The following is a 21,656-nucleotide window of genomic DNA, read 5'->3' as shown; positions in this document are numbered from 1 at the left end:
CCTTTATTTTAAAGAGGAGAGATAGACACATGAGAGTGTTGGCATAGGCCACGCTCCCAGGTAATGACTCGATCAGGAATTTAGCTCGTCTCCAGGGAGCCTAGCATGCCCAGGGTGCTACCAACCATTGGGTTGTGCCACACACATTCCTAGGCATGCATCGAGATATGTGCAACACAGTTAAACCACTGGATGCCCCCAGGCACGCCTTGGGCGCTGGGCTCTCTGGAGCCGATCCTGATCCCTCGATCAGACGCCCCAAAAAATATCGTACCCACTTGGGCGCAGGGAGCAGTAGTTTGCGTTCGTACATGGCCTGTCTTGGCTATCTTCTTGACTTTTCCTCTCACAACTTCACAAGTCCGCTGTTGTACGAATTGTAACTTATTTCCAGCGCTCCCCTCAACAAAACGCACGATTTATTTGCAATTTATTTCCAACCTAACAGCCCAACAAAACCCGTCACTATATATCCCACCTTTTTTTTACCACCGATTTTCACTTCCTTTCTCCCTCATGTTGTGTCTTGTGTCTCAAACTCTCTCTCTCCGTTGCTTCTCTAGTCAAATCAGGATCACTCCCACCCATGGTTTGAGGTATCGGATTCGGATGGGTATTGGTCCTAATCCATCTGATCAGGTATTAGTGGATTGCTCCTTGGATCGGTCTATTCAGTTGGATCGCATGATCCAATCCAATCCGCTTGACTTCTTGACGGTTTTGATTCTATTTTTGTTACTTTCTTAATATTTTGACTGACGCTTACTGATTTTTAATGTTTTTGTCATGCAAAACCCCTTTTTTTGCCATTTTTGATTGATCTTTATCGATTTTGATTGATCTAGATGGGTATTGGTCTTGTTCGATCATTGGATTACGAACTATGCTGGCATGCACCCACCCAAATTTAAGAGTGTTAATCGATTTGGTTCCAGTGTAAACAGTTCAGTTTGGTTCGAAGCAAGTTTTTTAGGTAAAATTAAAATGGAATCGTTTAATAAACAATTTCACATGTTAAAATCGAAACTATTTATAAATGGGTTCGGTTTAATCGATCTTAAACGAGTTTTTTACTTTTTTTTATTCAAATGACTACTTTCCATTCCATGTTTTTTAGTGTTTTTTTTTTTTTTTTTCCTTCTTGAAATGAAAGTTTGAATTGAACTTTTAACTGTTTTTTTTAATCAATTTTTTATTTATACCATTACATATTTATTAATTAGGGAAAATAACTGACCCCTCCCATTAAACATTCCTCCCCTCCACTTTGCCCAATTACACTTTACACCAAGACCCCCTCCAGCTTACGGTATTAGTATGCTATTAGTTATTGGTGTGAAAGGATTGTTTTACTCTTGTACTAAAATATTAGAATTAAATTTACAATACTACCCTTTTCTTCATCTTCAACCTAAAATACCCCACCCCATTTCCTGAATCTCCGCTGGCAGCACCGCCGCCTCTACTTCGCCCTAGCCCTGTGGTCCATTTGTATCACGCCCATGCTCTCTAGATCTCTCTCCGTCGTCTTCTTCCTCGCAATCCAAACCTCGTCAACGAACCGATTGAGTTGGAGAAGACGATCAATGACCCTAGAGCTGGAATTTCCTGTTATTGTACGCCATTAATGCCACTCAATGTGTCCAGTGTATACAACACCTAACCCTCATAAGACTTGAATCCATCCAATTATTTACTCGTATTAACGATTAAGGATCTTCCCACTAATATTTGTGTTGATTTAAATAGTTTTCTATAATATTTACTATCAATTTAAACGGTTCGATTCAATTTAAATCATCTAACCAAACGATCTCAATTTAAAAATCAAACCGAACCATTATTAAACGGTTTCATGATTTCATGTAAACGTCTCAGTTCGATTTGATTTTGACACCCTACCCAAATTGCTACCATCTAAAAGCTCCCAACCATTTTCCACAGGCATGGAAGATTGTAAGCGCCCTTACAAAGATAAAGGTAAAAAGAAAAGTTCCGGTTCAAGTGATGAAGGTAAATGTGCTACATCCAAGCCGAAAAAAAAAGAAGTCATTGTCACTCGTCAAAGTCTCTTTCCTACCATTTCTCTTCCTTTTCACAAACACTAGGATAAGGTCATTGAAAAGAGCTTGCTTTTGACGGAAAATTATCTCCTCCAGTTCTCTACTAGACCCAGTTCCCCCAGTGCCTATAATAAGGGGATGGATTCCACCCGGATAGAGTGTTCGGGCAAGGGTAGGGTGGTCATTGCACCCCCTTATTATAGGCACGGGGCGAACTGGGCCGGGCAGGGAACTAGAGGGGACAGAGATCCGCTTTTGACATAGAGACTGTATTCATACTAGGCGCCCATGTTCTTTGTGATTAAAATTCTGTCTGGCGTGCTCATCTGCCAGTGAGGTGCAGTGAGGGCATCAGAGAGTGACACATGGCACTTGTCAATCCGACGGTCTTGAAAATAGAGTTATGAAAATAATTTTCAATTTCTTTTCCATTGTACGTCTTCAATCTTGTCGGCTTCAGTTCTTGTAAAGAGAAGATCTACCTTAAGCCTTGAGCTCTATCATAACTGCAAATACTCAAGGTTGAATTGTTTTTGACGAACCTTTCCAATCTTAATCCTAGTTTTCTAGATCTTTGGATGATCTATGTTGCTGAGCAGATAATTTTGACCACCTTACATGATGATAGCTGTGCTTATTTCGATCATGACTCTTGCAAACATCAAAAGGGCTAATCTCTAGAGTTTTAGTATTATTGAAATGTTAATTTTTTGGTCAAATGTTCTCTGTGCCAGGGACGCAGGTTGCGCCCAGACACATGGGGGTGGGCAAAATGACCGCCCCACCCCGCCCCCCTGAATGGCCGCCTCATGTGTCTGGGCGTAGCCTGTGCTCCTAGGCAGAGAACAATCACCCTGTGGATTTTAACCCCTTAATAGATTGACAGTTTTCAAACTCATTGACAAATAGATTAACCTTAATCAAAAATAATATGAACTACTGAAATTGGGTAATCATTTTTGGGGTATATTAATTAATGGTGACACCCTATGCCCACTGAAACTTCAGCCATGGATAACTGGTTAGCAAACGATGCTCTGGTCATGTCATTCATTTTGAAATCTACAGTCATCCATTAGACTATATGATTGAATTTGACTCTAAATTTTTTTCAGATTGCCACAGTAGTCCTCTAATGATTTGATGGCTGAAATACATAGAAGAAAATCCACTAGATGGTCGCCATATGGATGAATTGACCACAAAATTTTGTTACATAGACAATTGAAGGTGATAGTCTAAGGAATGGCTTCCTTATCTAACAGAGAATTTTCCTAGGTCAGCAGACAAGGAATCTGTTCCTTGTTCAAGTATACATTCAATACTCAGGTGTCGTGTAATTTTCAGCTCAATTGAACATCAACAAGTGTTAGATCAAAGGTTTGAAAGAGAAGGAAATAGCCTCAGAACAAGGAACTTTTGGTACCGCTTGATAACCTTACCAGAAATTGTTTCTGATGTTTTTTTATTTTGAGAAACATAAAAATATCTAAAAAGTGTTTGATAAACAGTGTTCCATAGAAATTGTTCCGAAATTGTTCCCTGGTGGATAAATCAAAATTTCTGCTTCCCAGAAAACCTTTCATAAAATGTGTTGGACATATTCTGCATTGCTCTTGCACAAATCTACCAAAAGTGTGCCCGATAAAAATTGTTAAGACATGAACTCCTCTTTCGTCCTTCACCAAAAACAAAGAACTCGTCTTTCGTCTTCTTCAGTTCAGCGAGAACCCTACACTGCGGAGATCTCGGCCAACGGGTAATGAATCTCTCTCGCTCTCTCCTGTCTTTCTCTGTCGCCCCATCGTGTTCTCTCCCTCTCGCTCTCTCGCTGTCTCTATCTTCCTCTGTCGCTCTGTCGCTCTCTCGCTCTCTCTATCTACTGGCAAGTATGCTTCTTTTTTTCTTGTTTAAATCTTGTTAATCCATGTGTCTCGCTCTCTTTGGCTTCGTATTACTGTAAATCGGTGTTGATTACTCTTGCAAATCAGGGTATATTTTACAGAGTAACCTTAACGTTCCTTGTCCCAGATCCAATGTTTATGAATTATTTTTTATAAGGTTTATAATTTCTATGTTGCATAGATGGATGCATCAACATAGACATTAATAGAATCACCTGTTTGAGTAAGTACTTATATATTTTCTTTTGGGTTGTTTGAGATTTAGATAAGAATCACCTGTTTGTTGTGAGAAACACAGAAATTTTTTAGATAAGAGAACGAATCACAGGGGAAAATATTTTACATTTGGTTCGTTGTGAGAACCCATGGCAAAGACAATTTGGAAAGTTGGGGAAGGGCATTAGGGACCTTCTCATGAGTTTCCAACACCTGTTGTTGGGTATGGAAAACTGGGATAATTTGAGTCATCAATATAAAATGAAATAATTTTTAGTTAATTCATTCATTTGTCATTTTTTTCCATCTCTTCCTCTTCCCAAATATCCTTGTCATTTCTCTTCAGCTGGGAGTTGAACTGTTCAGATCAGAATTGCTGCAAGCATTGAGTAGTCCTCCTACAACTGATTCTTATTAACAAGTAAGTTCATTAAACCTATTTTCTGTTAGCAGAACTTATGGATACACATCTTATATAGCATGGAGTTGGGATCCTGTCATTTGAATGATCTCTCTACCTTAAGGCTCTCTGGGTTCACTGAATAACTTATGTTGATTTGGCAATTTTTGCATGGTTTAATCTTTGAACTTAACAGCCCTACCATGATGTCTAATCTTGAAGATTTGCTCAGCCCTACCACTAAGGATGATCATATTAATCCTTAGTCCTAGAAGTATGTTTGCTTAATTTGTAGATGCCAGCGTAGGTTATCTAAACAGAAATGACAACAATTTTCTTCTCTTTGCTACTCCTGTTTTGACCTTTGAATCCTCAAGTTTGAAAGGCTCTGGTCAGCCTGTACATTATAGTTGGGAAGCCAATTCTGGGGTAAGTTCTGCTTCTATTGCACCTAACCTTTATTTTAATTATTGTACTTGGGTAGGTAATCATTACTGGATGTAATCAACTTTGATAATTTTGTGTCATATCAAACTACCTGATCTACTAAGTTCACAGTTGCTCTTATTTATGGGCAAGGACCCTCAGAAAATACAAGGAAAGAGTAGGTAAACAAGGGAACCAGTAATACAGCTACACAGACGCCCAATATGGCTGAGTAACAAAGAAAAGCAAATAGCTATTGTGCGAAACAGATCAAGGCAGGTTTGGTTGCAATCTTGCTTGATCCTCTGGCTGATGTGGATGAAGGATCAAGATCTCTGGTAAGGCAAAGCTGAGAGCTACCATAAGCCTCAATATCCAAGAAGATGACCAACCATAGGTCATCTTAGATTCTCTTTATACAAGAAACAGGATTACTAAGGGCTGTGTTTTGAGAGCTCCTGAGAATCAGCTTAAAGTTGAACCTTCTTGTTTGTTTCTAAGAAGTAAAATCCATAGAAATTGTAAAACAAAGATTCTATGTAAGGGAAATTTTCTAGTAAAATCTTCCTAATATTGGCTAAAATATTTGCCAGGAAACAAACGCAGCCTAGTGGAGTTTTCTACATCCATACATTGAAAAATTTTATGATTAGGCATGTCGATTTTTTAGTCTCATTCAATCATATACTGTCTAGGGCATTGACACTAGTTTATGCTATAGTTTTTAATATGGAACTCCAGTTGAATTAAAAAGAACACTAGCAATTGATTTAGATTTACTTCTGGATATTATTGTCTCTGCTGAGAGACGATTCATTTTAGGTCAAGTCTTGGGCAGTTTATCCCATGTCCCCATCTCCCCAGAGTTAAAGGCAGCCTCCAAGATAATCTTTGTTCCAAGTTGGGTTTGATTAGAAGTAACTGTGCATCTAAACACCTTTTGAATTGGGTTAGAACACATCCATGCATCTGAAAACCTTTTATCCAAATAATTCAGAGCACATGACATGAAAGCAATTCCTCTGAAATAGGCAGTGTTAGGTATTTCTTCTTCTTTATTTTTTGTTGGATAGGGGTTAGAAAAAATTTGGTTTGAGTTCCTTACTATTTATATAAAAAAAATGCTGCATTAGAGGGGTGGGGGGGAGGGTGTTTCTTGTTTGTCCAATCATATTCAATGTTAAATGTAAACTATGGCATAAAAAAAAATAATTCCATGGTTTGGCCAATTAATTTATAGTATAAATATTTATCTGCTCAGCATATTCTTTCTTAGTGATCTCAATGAATTTATCCAAATGCAAATTTTCCCTTCATCTTAAATCCTCAATTGTTCAATGATGTCATATGAAAGAAACAGTCTTCTTGAGGATTTATTTGTTCATTGAATATCTTGTTTGTTTTGACGTTTACATTACCCAATGGTGTGATTTGTTTATGTAACAGATAAGCACTTTGTTGAAACCAAAACCATGGAATATGCTTTAACAGTGGAGCAGAAAAAGAAAAAAAAAAAGAAAATCAATATGATCACAGTCAACTTCCTATAACATACCTGCACCTCTCTTGGAAGGGGATAAAATGTGACCAGCAAGGAACTAGTCTCTCAATCTGCCACTGCTGATCCCACACTGTTTTTGTATAAACTGAAGAATTAAGGAATGCAAGCTTCGCTGAAGTATAACTCCACCTAAATAATTAACCACTAAAGCTTTCTTTTCTCTCTCTCCCTTTCTCTAATGATTCCTCAACTGGGGGGTAGTGGGCATGAACAAAAGATCAGTGGTCTATATATCTCTTCTCTCTAAAGCCAATGAAAGAGAATGAAAGAGAGAGAGAGAGAGGTAAGAGAAGAAGAGAGTTAACAGATTAGCCAAACCAAACAGAAATGATGGTGAGGGGGGAGATTATGAATAAGCCTTTATCGAGGCCTCTGGTGATGTACATGGGATGTGATACATACTGCTGTTGCTATTTACAATTTATTTTATGTTGTTTGATATTCTCCTAAAACCCAGCCTTTATTTGTCAATTTTTTCCAACAAGGATGAGGGATCTACCCACCACAAGCATGAATTGACTCTTTCATGTCAAGCCAATGGACACATAGGAAAAATTGCCTAATAATTCGAATACAAGAAAGACTCAAATAGTTAGGGAGGAGAGACAATATCGGAGAGTATCGGGAAACCCATTTAATCTTGGATCTGGAATTTGCTATGGTATGCTGATACATGAGCTTCCATGTATTTTTTTGGGTGATTACATGAGCTTCCATGTTAGAAGACCACTTTCATTGGAAAAAGATAGTGAAAAAGAGAGTCCACAACAGCTTAAAGGGGTAGTAGCTATGGACAATGGATGGCTCAACAAAGTTAGGGAGCTTAGCTGAGTTGTCTTAGAATACGAGCTTAGTGGGGAATTAGGAGTCTCTGGGTATTCATAAAAGTTGTAGATAAGCATGACTTTAGTGGTTCCACTGATAAAGTACTACTTGATGGGTCTTTAGCTCAAATTGGTAGAGCACTTGGAACATGCTCATGTTCCAAGAGGATGGTGGTTCGAGTCCACCAAGGCCTTCTTTATTCAACTGTTCATAGCATAGTCAATTATGCTACTAATCCACACAAGAACCCAATTTTAATGGCATCTTTAAAATTTGACATATTTTTATACTTACTTTGGTTATGTTAATGAGATATTTTAATTTATGCTAAGGTTGGTAAGAAAAGGATTTTAATATTCAAGACAAATATTATTAAAAATGATCACCTTACATGTTCCCAGAAACAGATTTTATCAAGCACCAATGGTGTTCCAATTGTCTTCTGGAAACATTTCCAGAACAAGTTTACCAAGCGGGTAAAAAACGGTTTCTCAGCAAAGAAAATGAAAAAAACTGTGCTGGGAAACAAAAAAATGTTTTGGTGTTTCCCAGCACATTACATTTCCAGATTTGTAACATTTTTATTATGATTATTTCTCTATATCTATTTTACTTTCTCAACAACTTGTTAACTATATGCAGGTGGTAGTTTGCTTTATCACTTCTAAGTCTCCATCTAGGGACCTTATCCAGATCATGAAAGGCCTGGCAGCAGAACACGCTCCTGTCAAAGTTGCGAAACAGGCTACTGTCAAGCGAGCGGAACAAGCTACTTTTAAATTCCTCTAGGTGGATGTGAACAACTTTAAGGTGAAAAAAGATCCCATTCCCATCTCTGTCTCACCATTCTTCTTTTAATTAAATGTGTTAAATTTAGTCTCTTTGTTAACTGAGTCATTGGAATGTATCCCTTGCAGCCTAAGCACAAAGATGTTACAGTGAAGGAAGTTCCATCTGTAATGTTTGTTATTTCCTGAATTTATGGATCTTAATGCTGATAAACTGATCAAGAAAATCATGCAACTTTCTAAGGAGGCTGAGGCATCTAAATCACATTTTTTTTTGGTTTTTTTTTTTTTTTTTTTTTTTTTTTTTTTTTTTTTTTTTTTTTTTTTTTTTTTTTTTTTTTTTTTTTTTTTTTTTTTTTTTTTTTCAATTTTTTTTCCTCATCTTCCTTTCTTGGTGCCCACCCTATACAAGTGGCTGGGCAAGCGCAACACCTTCGAAGACTCTTAATACTTGTGCATGTGTCTCCACTCAACTGCAAGAACTCCCTTTTTCACCAATGAAAGCTAGGGTTCAAAACCTAGGTTGAAGAGAAGAGAAAAGAATTCAAAATTCTAATTGTCTCATACAAGTCCATCTCATAAGGTACTGGAACTAATTAAGTGATCTATAAACTATTTACCAATTGCTAAACCCTAAGCGGGCGGTAATATAAAACTCACATATTAGCTAAAGAATATACTTTAGTCTCTCCACTTTACAATATCATGTGATAGATTAATGGGCATGGAATATCAACACCGTCAAAAACCCTAATCTGTCCTACACATTTAAACAAGGAATCTCGATGGTGGATTGGATGTAAAACTTTGATAAAATGTTTTTTAACAATAATTATTTAAATAATATTAATAATATAAAATCAATTTGTAAACACTTCACAAAATGTCACTGAGCTCACAAATTTATCCAGTCATAGTCAACATATTCCTTCTTGATTTCTCCCTATTGGAGAAGTGAATTTCTTATTGAGAATCTCTCGCATTCATAGATTAATGCCGTGAATCCAACACACCACTAATTAGCCAGTATTGGCATTACCCTTTGATAAACCAAAACGCACAACGCCCACCTGCAACAGTGTAGACCTCCCAGGTTTGGAGACTAGATCATCGATGATGAGGATCTAGTGCTAATATACAACTGATAGTCTACAATACAAGACTCCTACAATGATCCAGTTTGATACACACAACATATGAGTGCAGCAGCAGGCAAGAGATTTCTTTCTACATAGCTTTACATTTGAACTAACTATAACAATATTTAGACATTCTAAGAATCTATATGAAGAGTGCGAGAGAATAACAAGTCCAAATTCATTTCTTAAAAGCATTTCATACATTTGAAGTTCTCCTCCATGTAACTTATATACAAAAAGGGCCTAATATCACAAATCTTCATCTTGCTTATGAAAAATGGGTATATATGTATAATACCATAAATCAATCAAAAGGCGATAGTGCATCCTCAAAAATAAGATGATTGGAACACCACCTGCAATTATAATTGGAATATAGAACCAATTATATCGTTCTTGGAGAAGGATATATATGGAAACACCAAAGGCAAACATCGTTGATGCCATAGAGATAAATAGAAGGAATAGTCCAATAATCAACTTCCTTGGCAAGGATATGAGATAATCTTGTGGTGCAAAGCGTGAAGTCAAGATAGCTAGGAACATCAACACTAAAGAGCAGGAAGAGAAAAGTGCTGCTCCATCTGATATTGTGAACAGTAAGATGGAATTGTGATGTAACAAAATAGGATAGCCCTTAATTTGGTCATTGCCACGCGGTACTGTGAAGACTGCTGTAAACACAACTGTGGCAATAAGTGTGGCAACAATTGAACATGATGCTGCTGTATTCTTCATCCATTCTTCCCCACCTTTCATCAACTCTGTATGTGTTGAAGCAAATAGTTCATATGGTGTTTGATTGTCCAAGTTTTTTATGTCAATAGAAATGTTTGGCACAATTTCTTTAACTGCCTAAAATGAAGAGGAAGAAAAACAAAAATAGGTATAAGCTATAAATAAAGATGGAAGATCAAATAATAATAAGCTTTTCGCATAAACTATAATTTTCTTTTGGGTGAATTTAGAACTAATTTGTGTCTTATGATAATTAACTTGGTGTCAACTTCATATGAAAGATATTGATCTAATAATGTGAGTATTGAAGCTAAAAATATAAAATTTTAATGTATGAAGAGAGATAATAACCTCAAACCATTTTAGTTCACTTTGTAGTTGCAGAGCAGCACCAGGGACCAAATCAAGTCGGTGAGGGGGTGCCAATTTTCCAGCTAAATGCAACATCCAGTTATTGGACTTATCTGCTGAACCTGTTAAGTCATTTTTCACTAGACCCAACTTGTATATGAGTTGGAAAATTTTTTCTTGGCGGTGGATGATTGCAACATGAAAAATATTCTGATAATCATCATTTAACCAAGATACCACTAGAGGAAGAGAATTTATGATCATAGTAACAAATTCAACACTTCCAACCTCCGCGGCTTTGAACAATGCTGCAGTCAATGCGGACTTTTGAGATTTCCAGTCATCAATAGTTAAAATAATTTGATCCAATAACTTTGAAGCTTTTGAAGCAGATTCATGGTCTACCTTGTTTCTAAACTGGAATTTTGAAGCTTTATCACGAACTGTTGTATTGGCACCTGTAAATGGAAAAATTAGATCCATATGCAATATACATAGGTTATCAAAGATGAAGATTTTGAAAAGAACTACATATGTAATTGATTGTGCCTCTCTATGATTTGGAATCCATTTTACAAATTATTTTACTGTATATAATTTTCACTGGGCCTTAGTTTTTTGAGTATGGAGATGCATACCTAGAGAAGGCCTCTGAGCAAGTGCAAACAGAGGTGTCTCCACATCTGTATATCTTGTGAGAGCTAAATTTGGGTAATCATGGATTATGACTGAAGCCAGATCTGCAAAGGTAAAAACAAGTGATGGTGAAAAAAAGAAAAAATTAGATGTGGGTTTGTCTATTGAATGAAGAATGTTTCTATGTTTCGTTTATTTTGCCTTCTTACCATAGTCATCATTATAGATCAAGTGAGCAAGAAATGAAGCCCATTGTCTAAGCCATAGTCTTGTTTTTTCTTCATTTTTATATGCGTCTTTGAAATAAAACTCTTCTGAATATTTGCCGGACCCTTTTTTCTCGTCCCTGTCTTTCTGCATTTTATGGTAAAGATACTTAACTATTTCCTTGTTATCATACTTGGCAGCCACAAAAAGTGGTAACAAGGGAATGGTTTCATTGTTGCATTCGATCAGCAATGAATCTTTATTCTTATCCACCAGTTTCTGAGCAATAGTAGTAAATCCCCCTGAGGCAGCAATGTAAAGGGCTGTTTTCCCCTCGTTGTTCTGCCTTTTCAGAGTTTCTATATCCTTGTTCTCTGGGTTCAGCTTTCCTAACAGCTTCGTTACAATTGTCAGCTTCCTGGCTTTTACTGCAACATGAAGAGCAGTGTTCCCATCCACTGTAATTTTGGAAGTCAAAGCTATTGGATGTTTTTTGAGGAACTCTTCAACTCCCTCCCAGTTACCATTGAGAATAGCATCATAAAAGGATCCGCACCATGTGTAATTCTTGTCTGCTCTTTTCCCTGCAAGGTGGAATCTTAATTTGGTAAGACAATAGAGATAAAAACAAAAAAGTATCATTTAGGAATTTCACAACAGAAGCCTTACCATTTGGTTGAATTTGATCATACATGGCTTCCACTAGATCCCAAATGTCCTTGAATGAGTCCTCTGTATCGATATAAAGCTTTTCTTTCGGACGACAACTGTTTTGAATGCTCATTGTAGCATCTGAATTCATCTTCTCCCAATTGATGTCATTCCGGAGCTCCAAGGGCATAACATCAATTTCTGGGATCAGTTCGATCAGGTAGCTGGTGATATTAATCAGCTTATCCTTCAACTCAATCTTTTTATGATTAGATTCAGAATTTACAAATTGAGAATCTTGTTTGAGTAGGTTAAGGATCTCTGTCATCAGCTTGAGGTTCTGCTTTACTAGGTATAGATTAGATTTAGCCATAGAAGGACTAAATCCAACTTGGAGCAAGTCGACAATATGCTTGGCCAGGTCATGGTTCAGCTTATTGTTTGAATCTATACTAGATCCAGCAGCTTGAGCAAGTAGTTCAGCTTGGAATCCTTCATGGTGATGTTGGATGAATGTTTGGACCTCAATCAAATGTTGAACAAATTCAACTTGTCCAACATTAGCCTTAGCTTTCTCAATTAGATCATAGATCTTCTTCAACATTTCGGGTGGATCATGTTGGGTATGAATTTCAGGATCAGGGGTTAATTCAGCAAAGATCAGATCAAGTTTTTTATCCACATCAATAAGATTGGATACAGATTGAAGGAGATCAGGTGGTTCATTCTTCATGAGCAGTGTAATATTCAACTTGATCAGCTCAACATGCTGCTTGAGCTGGTTTTGATTAGATTCAGTTTCGAGCATGCTCACATTTAGCTTTACCAGGTCTGGAAGGAGCCTTACTAAGTCCATAATCTCCACCAACCGTTTTATTTCTGGTTTCCTCATCACCTCACTCTTCCACTTCTCATAGTCATCTTCAATTAAATTTGAAGTTTCTCTAGCTTGTGGTGTCTGGATATTCATTCTCATTGTCCTGAATTATTGAAAAACAAAAGAAGTAAATAAATAAAATAACAGCAAGGGATCAAAACCACATGAGAGAAGCAGAAAAAAGAACAATGACCACAGTGCAGCTCATAGCAGCAGCATATGTTTCCCTCTAATTTGGCTGCAACTGGAAAGATGGACCATATTTTTTTAGCAATCCAGCATCAAGAAACCATAAATACACCTTGTGCAGATGAGATGAAGATCCAGTTCATTATAAAGAATTTGATTCAAAGTAAGTTTCAAAGCATTCTAACAATCAGCAAATGGTAGGGCATTTTAACAATGCATCATCTGAACTTTGTGGTTGATCAAGCCAGTGTGATTAAATTCTAGGTTTTATTGGTTTGTCTTTTTCAAACTTACAGTTCATGCTTTATCTGAAGAGATATTTTGCAGCTTCCCTTCATGAGAGAAGGTCATGTTAGATTGATTCTTCTTGAACAACAAATCTCAATTTTGAGGTTTATTTCACATCTTCTACATCCCAAACAGTTAGCTCCCTATCCCAAGGCTATGTTGGCTTAATTTGATACATATATATTTTTTTTATTTGCATATTTTTATTAAGATCTTTTTTCATCTGACTTGAAATTATTTTGAAAACCCTTTTTTATCTGACTTAAATAAATTTTGGGAATAAAACAAAGTCCAATAAAAAAATAAGGGAAAAAGTTTTGTACAACGCTAGCTCAATAGTGAAATTGCACACCCTGTTCATGTGAGGGGGTGATACGTCATAAATACCCCTTCCCTTTTTGTCAGATTTCGAAGGGGGGGGGGGGGTGTTCCCTTATTCGCCCAAAACTGCACTTGGCACTACAACTTTTTAGTTCAGCATATTGGTTACAACAAGATACACCCTTTGTTTAATACATTAGAGGACAGCAAGGTCATTTCATGTGAGGTAGAGATAGATAGACAAGGAGATACTACTGTATTGTTTTGTTCAATACCTTCTTTCTCTTTAATGGTTAATTGAAAAACATGTTTCTTGAGTGGTTTACATAAGCTCTAGGCTGAACCCTAAGCTTTGCCTACAAGAAGAGAAGGAAGTACAAAAACCATATCCAACAAAAATTCTGAGTAAAGCAGTTGCTATCCTCACTTAACATGCCTTTTGCTGTAAAGAACAGATGGAAATGGAGAACAAAAAATTTCATTAAAACTGAACTATTATAGAGAAACCCTACTGAAAAGAAAATGGAGGACAAAATGTTTCATTAACACTCAACTATTATAGAGAAACACCTACTGAAAAGAAAATGGAGGAAAAGTTTTCATATATGCTAACCTGTTAGAGAGAGAGAGAGACCTACTTTTCCCTTCTTTTCCCTTCCTTTCCCTACTTTTGTTGAGTGAAGAGAGTAGTAACTTCTGCTTTTGTTCTTACTTCTTAGCATAGAAATGGCTCTTCCTATGTAAAAAATGAAGACCATAAGCTATAACTGCTCATTCAACCAAAAAACAAAAAAGCTAATTGCTTATTAATTGTGGGACAGAGAGAAAAATGCCTAACTCAATTGGTTTAGAAGTTGATGATAGTATTGGATTAATTATATCATAATGTAGTGATTAATTATTGTTTTTGACAAACTTGTGTGGGTAATGAAATACTTTCATAAGAATTAATTATTTAAAATGGAAGACTTTTTAGCTAGAAAACAAGGAAACGATTTGTACGACTTGTAATAAGTAATAACAGCTGTTCTTACGGTCATGGTCTTTATGAATAAAATATGATTTTAAATTAAAATATCACGTGGAATAAATTGGGAGAGGGCTCCCTAAAACCAGCATGGGCCCTACTACTCTAATGCAGGACTAATAAGAGCACATGTAAAAACATCAATAGGGCGTACGACCACGCTGCTTTTCAGACTTCTCTTTTTTTTTTTTTTCAAAGTTTCCCTTGAAGAATTGTATCACCTATGCCCAGACACAATGGGGGCGAAATGATCATCTTGCCCCCCAATGAAAGTTGGAAATCCCATCCCCATGATACTTCCATGCATTAAGGAAAGAGAACGCTATCTGGTTGCGTGCAATGCGTAGACCCTGAGCCTAGACACAAGGCCATCCAAAAAGACCATTGCATCCCAAAGGATTTCTGCCTTTTCATGGGGGGGGGGGGTGTGGCGGTCATTTTGCACACCATGTGTTTGAGCACAGGGTCGCTAATCGGATATGACCAGGTAGTGTTTTTTCTCCTTTTTATCTAATATCACTGGAAAAAAGAACTTTGTCCGAAAGTGTAATCTACACTAGCACTCCCATGAGTCTACCTCTCTTCCCCATATGAAAAGACACATCCGCCCCCTTATTTTGAAGAGGATAGATAGACACATGAGAGTGTTGGCATAGGCCACACTTCCAGGTAATGACTCGATCAGGAATTTAGCTAGTCTCCAGGGAGCCTAACACGCCTAGTAAGGGTGTCAATTGGGACGGTTCCCGGTATTTGGGACGGGACGGTACCGGTACCGGTATCAAAAGTGCCAATCCCAGTACCATCCCATTTAATTAACGGGACCAAACCTAGATCCCAGTCCCGATTACTAGTGGGACGGGACGGTACCGGTTCTTAAACGGTTCTAGGCACTGTAGAAAAAGGGAGAAGAAGTTTAATTGTTTCTAACAAAGCGGGTTTATTAGTGTTGTGGAATTTTTTCACTATCATGAAATCTAAGTTGTCTGCTGCTTTTTATAAAGCAACTTGAATTATGAAATCATAGTTTTACTTCTTCAAATTCCCTAAGATCACATGTAATAAGCGTCTCATTTTTTTTAAATCTATAGAAGTCCCACAAAATGAAAGAATCCCGTTGTGTTTCCTCTTTGATTTTTCCGAACAAAACTCTATTTATCACACGTCACATGATAGTATGGTATGAAGTACGAAGTGCAAAAAGGAAGAACTTGGTAGATGTAGTTGGTCGAGGGAGGAGGGAGGAGGGAGGAGGGAGTAGCACTGTAGCAGGTTTTGTGAGGAGAGACTTCAAGCTACGGCTGTTGACCTATTGTTTCTCTTCGTATTCAAAAGGCAATTAGTGAAACCTTAATGAGTCATAAATCTTATACCCTTTTTAAAAAAAAAAAAAAAAAAAAGATCTTATATATTCTTTCTTTTAAAACGGTGCTAGTAGTTTTGGTACCATCCGGTACCTAATTGGTATTTCGGTATTGGTACCGTTGGGAATCCCGTCCCAGAACCATTCCGTTCCATTTATCATTCGATACCAAAATCAGATACCAGTACCATCTCATTTACTAATGGGATGGTCCGGTACAGGGTTTTAGTGGGACGGTATTGGGACGGTTTCCGATTTCAATCCCAAATTGACACCCTTAACGCCTAGGGTGCTGTCAGCCGTTGGACTGTGTCGCATACATCCCTAGATATGCATCAAGATGCGTGCGGCATAGTTCAACCGCTGGATACCCCCTGAGCGTGTCTTGGGCACTGGGCTCTCTAGAGACGAACCTGATCCGTCAATCAGACGCCCCGAAAAATACCGTACCCACTTGGGTGCAGGGAACCGTAGTTTGCGTTCGTACTTGGCCTATCTTGCTATCTTGCTATCTTGCTAACTTGCTCTCGTCTTGACTTTTCCTCTCACAAATTCACAGGCCCGCTGTTGTAAGAATTGTAATTTATTTCCAACGACCCCCAACAAACGTACGGTTTATTTGCAATTTATTTCCAACCTCACAACCCAACAAAACCCGTCACTGTATATATCCAACCTTTTTGCACCACCGATATTCACTTCCTTTCTCCCTCATGGTGTTTCTTGTTTCTCAAGCTTTATCTCTCTGTTACTTCTCAAGTCAAATCAGGATCACTCCTCCCCATGGTTTGAGGTATCGGATTGAATCGGTCAAAAATTGCCGGATTGGATCGATATTGGTCCTAATCGATCTGGTCAGGTATTAGTGGATTGCTTCTTGGATTGGTCTATTCGGCTGGATCGCACGATCCGATCCAATCTGCTTGACTTTTTTGGATTTTTACCGACTTTTTGATGGTTTTTATTCTATTTTTGTTACTTTCTTAATATTAATATTTTGACTGATGCTTACTGATTTTTAATGTTTTTGATCATGCAAAACCCGGTTTTTTGCCACTTTTGATCGATCTTTATCGATTTTGATTGATCTAGATGGGTATTGGTCTTGATCGATCCTTGAATTACGAACCATGCTGGCATGCTCCCACCCAAATTTAAGAGTGTTAAACGGTTTGGTTCCAGTGTAAACAGTTCAGTTTGGTTCGATGCAAGTTTTTTAGGTAAATCAAAATGGAATCGTTTAATAAACAATTTTACATTTTGAAATCGAAATCATTTATAAACGGGTTCGGTTTAATCGATCTTAAACGAGTTTTTTACTTTTTTTATTCAAACGACTACTTTCCATTCCATGTTTTTTAGTGTGTTTTTTTTTTCCTTCTTGAAATGAATGTATGAATTGAACTTTTAAATGTTTTCTTTAATCAATTGTTTATTTGTACCATTACATATTTATTAATTAGGGAAAATTACTGACCCCTCCCATTAAGCATTCCTCCCCTCCACTTTGCCCAATTACACTTTACACTAAGATCCCCTCTAGCTTACGGTATTAGTATGCTGTTAGTTCTACCAAAAAAAATAAAAAAAATTTGTATGCTGTTAGTTATTAGTGTGAAAGGACTGTTTTACTCTTGTATTAAAACATTAGAATTAAATTTACAATACTACCCTTTCCTTCATCTTCAACCTAAAATACCCCACCCCCTTTCCTGAATCTCCACTGGCAACACCGCTGCACCGCCGTCGCCACCTCTACTTCGCCCTAGCCCTGTGGTCCATTCGTATCACGCCCATGCTCTCTAGATCTCTCTCCGTCGTCTTCTTCCTCGCAATCCAAACCTGGTCAACGAACCGATTGAGTTGGAGAAGACAATCAGTGACCCTAGAGCTGGAACTTCCTGTTATTGTACGCCATTAATGCCACTCAATGTGTCCAGTGTATACAACACCTAACCCTCATAAGACTTGAAGCCATCCAATTATTTACTAGTATTAACGATTAAGGATCTTCCCACTAATATTTGTGTCGGTTTAAATAGTTTTCTATAATGTTTACTATTAGTTTAAACGGTTCAATTCGATTTAAATCATCTAACCAAACGATCTCAATTTTAAAATCAAACTGGACCATTGTTAAACGGTTTCACGATTTCGATGTAAACGTCTCAGTTCGGTTTGATTTTGACACCCTACCCAAATTGCTACCATCTTAAAGCTCCCAACCATTTTCCAGAGGCATGGAAGATTGTAAGCGCCCTTACAAAGATAAGGGTAAAAAGAAAAGTTCCGGTTCAAGTGATGAAGGTAAATGTGCTACATCCAAGCCGAAAAAAAAGAAGTCATTGTCACTCGTCAAAGTCTCTTTCCTACCATTTCTCTTCCTTTTCACAAAGACTAGGATAAGGCCATTGAAAAGAGCTTGCTTTTGACGGAAAATTATCTCCTCCAGTTCCCTGCCCGACCCAGTTCCCCAGTGCCTATAATAAGGGGGTGGATCCCACCCGGGTAGAATGTTCGGGCAAGGGTAGGGTGGTCATTGGACCCCCTTATTATAGGCACTGGGGGAACTGGGCCAGGCAGGGGACTAGAGGGGACAAAGATCCGCTTTTGACATAGAGACTGTATTCGTACCAGGCGCCTATGTTCTTTGTGATTAAAATTCTGTCCGATGTGCTCATTTGCCAGTGAGGTGCAGCGAGGGCATCAGAGAGTGACACATGGCATTTGTCAATCCGACGGTCTTGAAAAATAGAGTTATGAAAATAATTTTCAGTTTCTTTTCCATTGTCTTCAATCTTGTCAGCTTCAGCTCTTGTAAAGAGAGAAGATATACCATAAGCCTTGAGCTCTATCATAACTGCAAATACTCAAGGTTGAATTGTTTTTGACGAACTTTTCCAACCTTAATCCTAGTGTTAGCATATTAGTATTCCATTAATCACAAAGGTTTAGGGATTACTTGAACCGAATGGAATCGCAGCGGAAGGGATGATTGAATGCGGCTTGTAGTTACGAGCAGATCACGATCACGAATAATCTCGAAAGGTTTCTCCACAAAGAAGAACTCCACACCACAAAACCCTAGGCAACGATGGAAACCCTAGGAAACGCAAAACTTGAAAGAGAGGGAGAGAGATACTAATTGTGTTCCATACTTAGGGTTTGAGCCAAATAACATATTTATAGGCTAGACCCCATTGGGCGCCCCCACTAATCCGATTCCCTCTGGGAATCTAAACAAGGGATTAGAAGGGGGGAAGGAATCGATCACTTAAGTGATCGTTCCTCCCTCTCTCGTCTTGGGCCTGCGATCAGCCCCCATGTGGGCGATCAAGTTGGGCCCAAAGCCCATTAACGTTTTACATCTCCCACTCACCCACACAGGACGTATAAATTTAATTATGCATTCAAGTTTCTCTCATTCCGCGTTATCCTCCATACAGGTAATGGGACGTGCAACCTGTCGAGATGATACAAGGTAGGAGTACTATATCAAACTTCCATCTAGCCAACATAGTACATCACTCTCAAAAGTCTCGAAATACCCCAAATAATCCACTTACACCTGATCTAACGCTCTCGACCCCTCATAATGAACAATGTTAATCCTTGGTATGTAATGTACTCATGACTGCGTCGATCACAAATACGATACGTCGCCTGGGAATTGAATCACATAACAAAGGTGTAACGTCCAATGATTTTACTTGAGCCCATCATGTCAATCCAAATATCCCCAACAGCTTTCCCAATCGCTTCCTGCTGGACCGCATCATCCATGGTTCTAAGGAGAACGTCAAAGTAGCGTCATTGGGTGTCTTTTTCATGACATTGTCTCAGGTAATAAGGGTATTGTGGGATTAATATAATCCACGTGGCTCACACAGTGACGAAGCAGGGACCCATTCGATTACTCTCACAATTGGTTGATATAAGCACATGCAGTATGATGTGCATGCTATGGCATAACTCCCACTAGGGTGGGCATGTCACTCACAATAAATAAACGCCATACAGATCTTAGTCTAGTCGCTACTCTAAGCGCCTAACCTGAGTCTCTAGCACAGTCACCCTCATGGTTTCTGCCTAGAACCTCACATTTGGCTTCTGACAGGCTACTTAGAAGTGTGGTACCTTCCAAGTTGGACCAAGTAAAGGTCTCATCTTAGCTCTAACTAAGGTGCCATAGAGCACACATGCTCATGGGCTCATCTCGCTCGCTACACCCCAGAGCCGAGGTGAATCACCCGTGTGAGTAGGTCGATTCTAAGCCTGGTGACATCTTTATAAACAATGAATGTATACACACAAGATTACTCAAACAAATATATGCTCATCAATAAATGTAAGAGAAATACAGATAAATGTCCATCACAAACAAAGTGTTCCCAAAGCAAATACATATCAAATCCGCCTGAGTCCCAAGTTCCTAACGAGAACTAGGAAAACATCTCTGGCAATGGGCTTAGTCAATGGATCAGCCAACATATTGCCAGTGGAGATATGCTGTAGAATAACTTCACCTCGCGCTACCATGTCTCGAATGTAGTGATACCGTATGTCAATGTGCTTGGCTCTACTATGGAACTTGGGGTCCTTCACAAATGCAAGCGCTGCCGTGCTGTCACAGTGTATAAGCACAGTGTCGTCTAAGTGAGCAAAAATGGTAAGTCTCACCAAGAACCTCCTGAGCCAAATGGCCTCCTGTACTGCTGCCGAACATGCGACGTACTCGACTCCATTGTGGACGGGCGTGCAGTGCTTTTCTTGCTACTCCAAGTACGCCGCCTCCCAAGACAAACGCATACCCTGAAGTGGACTTGCGCTCGTCTCTATAACTAGCCCAATCAGCATCATTGTAGCCTCTTAGTCTCAAGTCTGAACCACTGAATGTGAGTGAGAGGTCTATAGTGAAACGTAGGTATCGAAGTATCCTCTTTATTGCCTGCCAATGAGCTGGCCCTGGGTTACTCTGGTAACGGCTCACCATGCCAACGGCAAGCAAATATTTGGACGCGTGCACATCATCGCATACATTAGACTGCCTACTGCCGGTGCATAGGGTATTTTGGACATTTGGTTTCTCTCTTCATCACTCTTAGGGCATTGGTCTAGGCTCAAAGTGCATGCCTTGTCCATTGGAGTGTCAATGGGTTTCGAGTTACTCATATGGAACCGCTCCAGGACTTTCTTTATATAAGTCTCTTGAGATAAACTAAGAAGCCTCCTAGTGCGATCCCTCACAATCTTCACGCCCAACACAAAGTTGGCCTCACCCATGTCCTTCATCTCAAAAGTGGAGGACAACCACTCTTTAGTGGCGACAATCATTTCAATGTCATTCCCAACCAACAAGATGTCGTCAACATACAATGATAGGATAAGAAACCCCGCCTTAGACCGTTTAACATACACACAGTGGTCCTCTTCAATCATGTCAAAATCCGTAGTGGTAATGGCATGGTGAAATCTAATGTACCACTGCCTGGACGATTGCTTAAGGTCATAGATGGAACTTTTGAGACGACATACTTTGTGCTCATGTCCCTTCTTCGCAAAGCCCACAGGTTGAGCCATAAAGATCTCCTCGTCCAGTTCTCCATTGAGAAAGGCAGTTTTAATGTCCATTTGGTAGAGTTCCAAATCCAACTTTGCGATAATGACTAGAATGAGGCGAATTGAG

Source organism: Telopea speciosissima, chromosome 4, assembly GCF_018873765.1.
Source record: "Telopea speciosissima isolate NSW1024214 ecotype Mountain lineage chromosome 4, Tspe_v1, whole genome shotgun sequence".
NCBI classification, from domain to species: domain Eukaryota; kingdom Viridiplantae; phylum Streptophyta; class Magnoliopsida; order Proteales; family Proteaceae; genus Telopea; species Telopea speciosissima.
The sequence above is the reverse complement of the archived record's forward strand: the minus strand, read 5'-3'. Positions refer to the sequence as shown.